The following is a 7,229-nucleotide window of genomic DNA, read 5'->3' on the forward strand; positions in this document are numbered from 1 at the left end:
CCATTCGGAGCCTTTCATCTAGTTTTCACTCTCCTTGAATCTGGGTGGCCTTTGACTTGCCTTGATCAATAGGATGCAGTAAAACTGATGTCCTGACAGTTCAGGTGTAGGTTTTAGGAGACCCGCCACAGCTTCCACTTTGGCGTCTCGGAAGCCAGCCACCATGTGAAGCGTAAGCACGCTGCAGGACAGAAAGAGGCTACTCGGAGAGGGAGAGAGACACTCTGGAGGATGAGAGACTAGGCAGGAAAGAGAAGCACCCCCATCTCTCCCTGCCACGTTAGCAGAGGCGCCAGACACATTAGTAAGGCCACCTCAGATGCTCCAGGCCCAGCTGAACTTCCCCCCCCCCCCCCCCCCCCCCCCCCCCCCCCCCGGCCAACACTGCAGGGAGCGGAGGCAAGCCGTCCACACCAAACCCTGCCCAAACTGCAGAATCGTGAGCACATAAAAGATTGCTGTTGTTTTAAGCCACTCGGTTTGGGGTGGATTGTCACCCAATAGATAACTGAAAGAAGTAGGGAGGGATGGGGGAGAGAGGGTATAAGTTCTGCATCCATGGTCTTTCCTTCTTTTCATTCTTAAAATCCTCAGTGTCCCTGCGAAACACCTGCAGCTTTACAATTCAGCTTTATAATCTTCCACCTAGAAGGTTCAGGTGTCTTGGTCTACTGTTTCTCCAGTGCCCACATCAACAGCTCTGAAACCCAACTGCATGTTGATTACTGTTTCCTTGGGTCAACCTAGGGTTGATTCCAATTCTATCTTTGTTTCGGCGGTGGGGGGGGGGGGGAGGGAGGAGGAATTTGTTTTTTCTAACATCATACCCCAGGGAGAAATGTTATTTCTTTGTATTCCTCATTTTCTAATGCAGGGCTAACTGTAAAGTATAGTTGTTCACTAAATGCCAGACGAATGACTAATGAGGCTCACTTGGAGAGAATCCTAAATGGAGTTCAATTCCTAACTTCCCGTTCTAACCAGAGGCCTTCAGTTTCTCCATTTATGCAAGAAGGTCTCACCGCACTCCTTCCGACTCATGTACAGTAATGAGTTAAGGGGCTTCAACGTTGTCAGAGAGCCGTTTGTCTGTGCCTCCATGGAGAAATGGCTGGGCCCAGGAGGAAGCAGGTGATGTGACACAAGCGGGTGTGGGGACAAAGACCCAGAGAGGTCTATGTTCCTCAGCAGGAGAGGGGACGTGTATATTTGCTGCATGAGGGCGAGAGGGTGACTGACCCCATGCTCCCTGTCTCAGTGGCCCTTCTCTGCCCTCACACGGGACCGCCGCCAAGAACTTCCAGTTGGGAGAGCCTGCCATCACTCCCCTCCTCTGGATTGCCTCTCCAGGGAGACTTGGGTACCCTCCATGCAGTCCCTGTTGACTGCTCTTGGTGGCCTGCCCAGAGCCCATTTCTCCACAGGTCTGAGGAGATGGGCATCTTCCCTGTAGCCCCAAACCCAGTTCTAGTGACAGTGGAATCTAAGAAGGAACTCAGAAGACACTCTAGTCTAACTTTCCCATATTCAAGATAAGGAAACTAAGGCCCAGGTCAGGGAAGTGACTTGTCCAAACGCCCCAACTGGTTCATGGCAGAGGTGAGGCCAGCACCCACATTTCTCAACTCCCAAATTGGTGCCCTCTGTTGCTTACACAGCCTCCCGCAGGGCTCTCCCCTCTCTGACCTCCCTTTCCTTTTTACTATTCCTTCTCTTCTCAGCCTCTCTCCAGCACATGCCCCACGTAGGGACACTTCCAACAGGGGAGGGGGTGGCTAGCAGGCAGCCTGTCCTAATGGATGTGGGACATACAGAAGGCAGATGAGGTGTGTGCACTCTGAACATGTCAAGCGGCGCTACTTAACTTGGGCTTGGGCATCGATACACATGCACACATGGACAGTCACACGCCTCCTTTAGGGTCACCTATGCTTTCCACCAGTCCCCCCAGTCAGATGGACCTTGGCACAAAGTCAAGTCACAAGACTCCTCACCTGGCCTCAGCCCTTGGTGTCCCACAAACTAGCTAAACTGGTGGCACCTGGGTAAGGACAGCTGAATGACCCGTTCTGGCCCTTGATCCAGAGATGGGAAAGAGAAGACAGGTTCAGAGCTGTCATCAACGTGGCACATCTTTATGTACTCAGAACTCCTGCCTCTGGGTCCCTAAATGTCCCTCCCTGAGAGGATAACGGGAGGGTGAGGACCCCACTTTCCTTCTTCTTTCTGCTCCCTTTGCTACCCCCCTCTTCCCGTCTTGATAAGAATCTGTTTGAATGAAGCTCCTGCCAGGCCATAGATTCCATCTGAGACACAGCTGGATCTCTTAAAACACAAGGGGAGATGTTTATCTTTCCTTCCAGCTCTGTCCTGTCACCTCCTCCTGGGCATTGCCAGCCAAGGGCACCGCCTGGTGAGACAAATTAGGTAAGTCTGAGCTGGGCCCCTGGTACCTACTGCTAAGAGGGTAAGCAGTGCTGGGGGAGGGGCGGGTAGGGCCGGAACTGAGACGTCCCTTCAGAGTTCGTTCACCTCTTCCCTCCTCCTCTGCTCCCCACTCCACCCCACCCCCAGTCATTCCAATACCCCCCACCTCTGGAAAAGCCAGATTGGGATTCGATCCCCAGCCAGTTGCCCGAGTTCCGGAGCAGCTGTCCCAGGCTTGGGAGGGGGAGGGGGCCAGGAATGCTGGAGCTGAGGCCTGGGCCGCCCCAGACAGAGCAGGCTCTGAATTCTGGGAATGTTTGTGCAGCTGGAGCCCATTAGGGGAGGGAGCCGCGCCGCTTATTAATCCCAGCCTTGTTCCCCGGGAGGGGCCAGGGCCCTGCACACGAGTGGAGGGGGACGGGGCTCTGCTGCAGGAGGCGGCCCCCAGCCCTCAGCCCCCTGCTTGGTTGAGACTCCATCAGGAGCTTGGAGATCTGGGGCCCTGTGCCTGGCTTGCATGGTGCACATGTGTGTGGGGAGGCGAGTGTGGAGGGGTGGGTGTGGGCACAGGTAAGGGGCCTGTGGGGGGTGGGGGACTCGGTGAGGTTCCACAGAAGTGCTCCTACCTGGGGAGGCGGGAGGCACACGGTGGTGCTGGGAGGGGGTGCTGTGTACTCCTCAGGGATCCTCACCTGCCCCCCAGAAGCTCCTTGCTGGCAGGCACTCTTACAGCAGGAGAAGAGAAGGAGGTCATGAATTCCTGTTGGCTTAAGTATCTGAGTGTGTGCACAAAGAGGGCTGAGCAGTGAGTGGGGAGGCAGCCACGGGGGCCACATCCTGCAGCAGCTCCAGGAGTGGCCATTTAGTAACGTGAAGAGCACCTCCGGGAGTGGTGCAGTGTGTGACCTGTGCAGCCACACACAGTGCTCCGGGTGTAGGGAGTCTGGGGGCCTGGGTTTAGTTCCAAGCTAGCACTGCGGATAGGGTGGTGCACTGAAACTGAAACAAAGGGCCTGGCCTGGGGTCCCAGTTCTACGGACTAACTGTGGGGCCTGGGATACATTTCTTAGCTCCTCGGAGCCTTGCTTCCTTTATTGGGATAGGGTCTGTCCTATGTGTCTTATAGGGTTGTTGTACAGATCATGTTCCTTTGTCTCTGTATCCATCCATCCATCCCACAAACTTAATGGCTACTATATGCCACATATTCTGCTAGTGACCAGGGCCTTAAAAGTGAATAAGGACATTGACCGTTAGAAGCTCATCCTTAATAGTATGGGGTGGTGTGGGGTTATCACATACACGGATAGAGTGTAATGTGGCAAGCTCTAACCCTGTGTCATGGAGACTGGAAGAGGAAGCAGTGCTAGCCAGCCCATCACAGGTGTGTTCTTAGGATAACATGTATGAAGGTGCCCTGTACACTATATGGCCCAGCACAGTGTGGAAAGAGGCCGTGGCAGGATCCTCTGAGACAGAACTGAGGTCTCATTGTACTTACTGGCACATCTCCAGCTGGGGCTGGGCCTGCTGGATGCTCAGGGTGATAATACAGAAAGTTCCAGAATGAACTAGGACTTTGGTAGGTTGGGAGCTGTGACAGAAATCCCAGAAACCCCTTTGAGGGCCAGGGAGGAAGGCTCTATGACCAATTCGATAGAGAAGGTTAGCTTTATTTTGGGGGAAGCTTTTATTTATTTATTTATTTATTTATTTTAACGTTTATTCATTTGAGAGAGAGAGAGAGAGAGAGAGGATCCCAAGCAGGCTCATGCCGATAGCAGAGAGCCCGATGCGGGGCTCAAATCATGAGATCATGATCTGAGCCAAAGTCTGACACTTAACAGGCTGAGCTACTCAGGGTAGGCCCCCCCCTTTTTTTTTTTTTTTTTTTTTTTTGAGAGAGAGGGTTAGCTTGGTGCCTTTGCTGAATTTCATCCTGGGAGATGGTAAGGAGGGAATGGGGCAAATGGGAGAGGGAAAGTCAATAAAGGGCTGGGGCCTTGGGAGCTTTGGAGAGGGGTCATCTGCCTCAGCCATCCCCAGAAGCCTCTGCAAACAGGAGGAAGGAAGGCCTCTCCTCTCACCCCCACCCCACAACAGTCCCTGAGTTCACAGGGTCTCCAGCTCAGGTAGAGCTCCCTTCAAACAAGGGAGCTATCTCTGTGGAACAGAATCAGAGAGGTGAGTAGGAGGCCCACAAAATTCTGGAGGCTCAGTTCCTGCCTTTGGGGAACCCTAGTCTAAGACGGGATACAGCCCCTGCTCTCAGGAAACTTGTGTTCTAGTGAAAGGGAGACATCATTTGTTCTCCAGGAACATCTAGACGAGAGATATAGCCTTTGTCCTTAGGAAACCTCCAGTCTGCTGATGGATCTTCATCTAAGATACAAAAAATTATGGACATGGGGCGACTATGAGACAAGCTAATGAACCAAGTACCAGTTATGGGCAGTCAGGAGTAGTAGAATGAATGATAGGGGAGAAGAAATATGGAGTTCACTATAGGAAGCTCCTGGAGGAAGAGGGTAAACAATAAAGTAGACTACAGTCAGTTGGGGGAGAGCACGTTTCTCTGTAGGGATGCCCCAACTGTCTCTCCTGTCTTGGGGAGGGGTGTGAAATGTCCAGGCTGCACTAGCTGATCCCTAATATCCCTTTCAGCTTTAACATACTAGACTTCCTGGCCCCAGCCCTCTCACCCCTGCTTCCTCTCCCTCAGAGCCTCCCCCACCCCTGCCCTTCCTCTCGGCCTTCCATTTGGTCTCTCCTGAGGCAGGTGGTCCAGCCAGCTGCTTGGCCTGTGTGGAGATGAGATCCCACCCACAGTGTGGGATGGCGTTCAGTGGGGGTGGGCTGTGACCTGAGGAGCTGACAGCTGGGTTTGGGGCTCAGGCAGGGGCACAGGGGTGAGGACATGGCTTGTGGCAGCTTTTCCCAATACCCTCAAGTAGGGGAGATTTGTGGGGAAGGAGAGAAGGTTTCCAGGGATGTCCTAGATTCCAGCTGTGGTGGGTCTGGGTCCCTTTGCGGAGGTCTGGGAGGGCCCATCAGGGAAGAACAGGTTGAACTCTACTTCCCCTGAGCTGGGGGACACTGGGGCTAGAGTTGGGCCAGGCTGGGTGGTTCCTGCAGCTGCTGGGCGTGCTCCTTGGGAAGGAGCTGGGAGGTGGGGGGCAGTGTGGATTGGAAAGGACAGCTGGGTCTGCCAGGAAGCCTGGCCTGACATCCCTCCTGAGACACTTCCCCTCCCTCACCCTACACATGTGGGCCATGATGGGGGGGGGGCGGTACTCTCCACCCCAGAACAAGAGGTCAGACAGTGACCCGGGAGAGCTGAGAGCCGGGACTAGGCCTGAGGGAGCTGTGTTATTTCCGTCTCAGCACCTTTCCATCAGAAAGACCTACAGGAAAAGCGCCTGGGTCACATGGAGTACCCAGCAATAGACGGTGGCTGGATGGCTGAATGGAAGACTCAAGTCCTGTTTTCACTGATTCAGCCGAGTACCCCCCACCAGTGATGCCCTCTGTATCACTGGTTCTTAAACTTTAACAGTGTCTAGGAGTTCCTTGTTAAAACATAATGCCATGAAGTCCACCTCACTTCAGAGATTTTGATTCAGTAGATCTAGAGTGGGGGCTGAGAATTTGAAGTTCCTGCAAGTTCTCAGGTAGTGCTGACGCTCCGGGTCCAAGGCCACGCTTCGAGTAGGATACTACTCCTTTTTTCTCTCTTTCTTCCTCAGCTGTCTCATCCTTCTCCCATCCCCTGCCCGCCTGCCTGCCCCTCCACCCATCAAGCACAAGCCAGCTCAGCTGTTAGTGGCGAAGCACATGGTGGGGGTGGCAGAGGCCAAGGTCAGACTCTCCAGGAGTAGAGCTGGGCTCAGCCTGCCTTCTTCTCTTGAACCTAGGCCTGGCAACGTACTGGGGTGAGTCTCTATCCCTTCCTTGCTTCTCTTCCCCAGCACAGTGACCTTCAACCTGGGGGTCCCGGAGGATTCCATATGTGGACCTGTAGAGTAGAATTTTCCCACCAGGTCTGTGTGTTAATGTTTTTCAAATATGTATGGATGCTGTTGTATGAAAAAATATATACTCATTTAAAAGTCTTAATGAATTTATACTTTCTCAACTTAAAAAAGTTACAAAATACATGATACTTACAAAGCATTTTGGCATTTTGTCAAGATGAATGATCCTCAACATAGCCTAAGAGAGTGTGCATGATTTGTACAGGCTATTGCCCCAGCTCCATTCAAGTTCCCCCTCCTCACCACACAGGCCTTGGTTCAATTGCACAAATTGACCTAACTCCCTCTCCTCCCTCTGGCCTCAGGGCCTTTGCACATGCAGTTCCCTTTGCCTACTACAATCCAATAATCTGTCTCACTTCACAATCCCTTCCACTCCTTAGCCTGGTTAACTTTTACTTTTTCTGCAAATCTAGGCTAATCACTTCCTTAGCAAATCCTTCCCATCTTTCTGATCATGTCATTTCCCCCTTTAGAGGTTGTCACAACACGTATATATATGCGTATTCCTCTGTCTGTAACCCTCAAGGTTGTTTTAATTTTACGTTATGTGTGTCACTTTAATTTCTGACTTCCCTATCAGTGTGAAATTTCTGTGAGGCAGAGTCCCTTTGCTTCTTCTGCTTATTGCCCACTGTTGTAGCTCTAGAGCCGACAACAGTGCCTGGCACTAACAGCGTACTTAATAAACATGTGGTTAATGATGCAGTCCATTAGTCAGTTGACAAATAAAAGATCCCCTCCATAGCCGAAGGCAACAGCCAGAGA

This window comes from Lynx rufus, unplaced genomic scaffold, assembly GCF_022079265.1.
Source record: "Lynx rufus isolate CCGP_SWC_20201006 ecotype Redwood Valley unplaced genomic scaffold, mLynRuf1.p SCAF_34, whole genome shotgun sequence".
Lineage (NCBI taxonomy): Eukaryota > Metazoa > Chordata > Mammalia > Carnivora > Felidae > Lynx > Lynx rufus.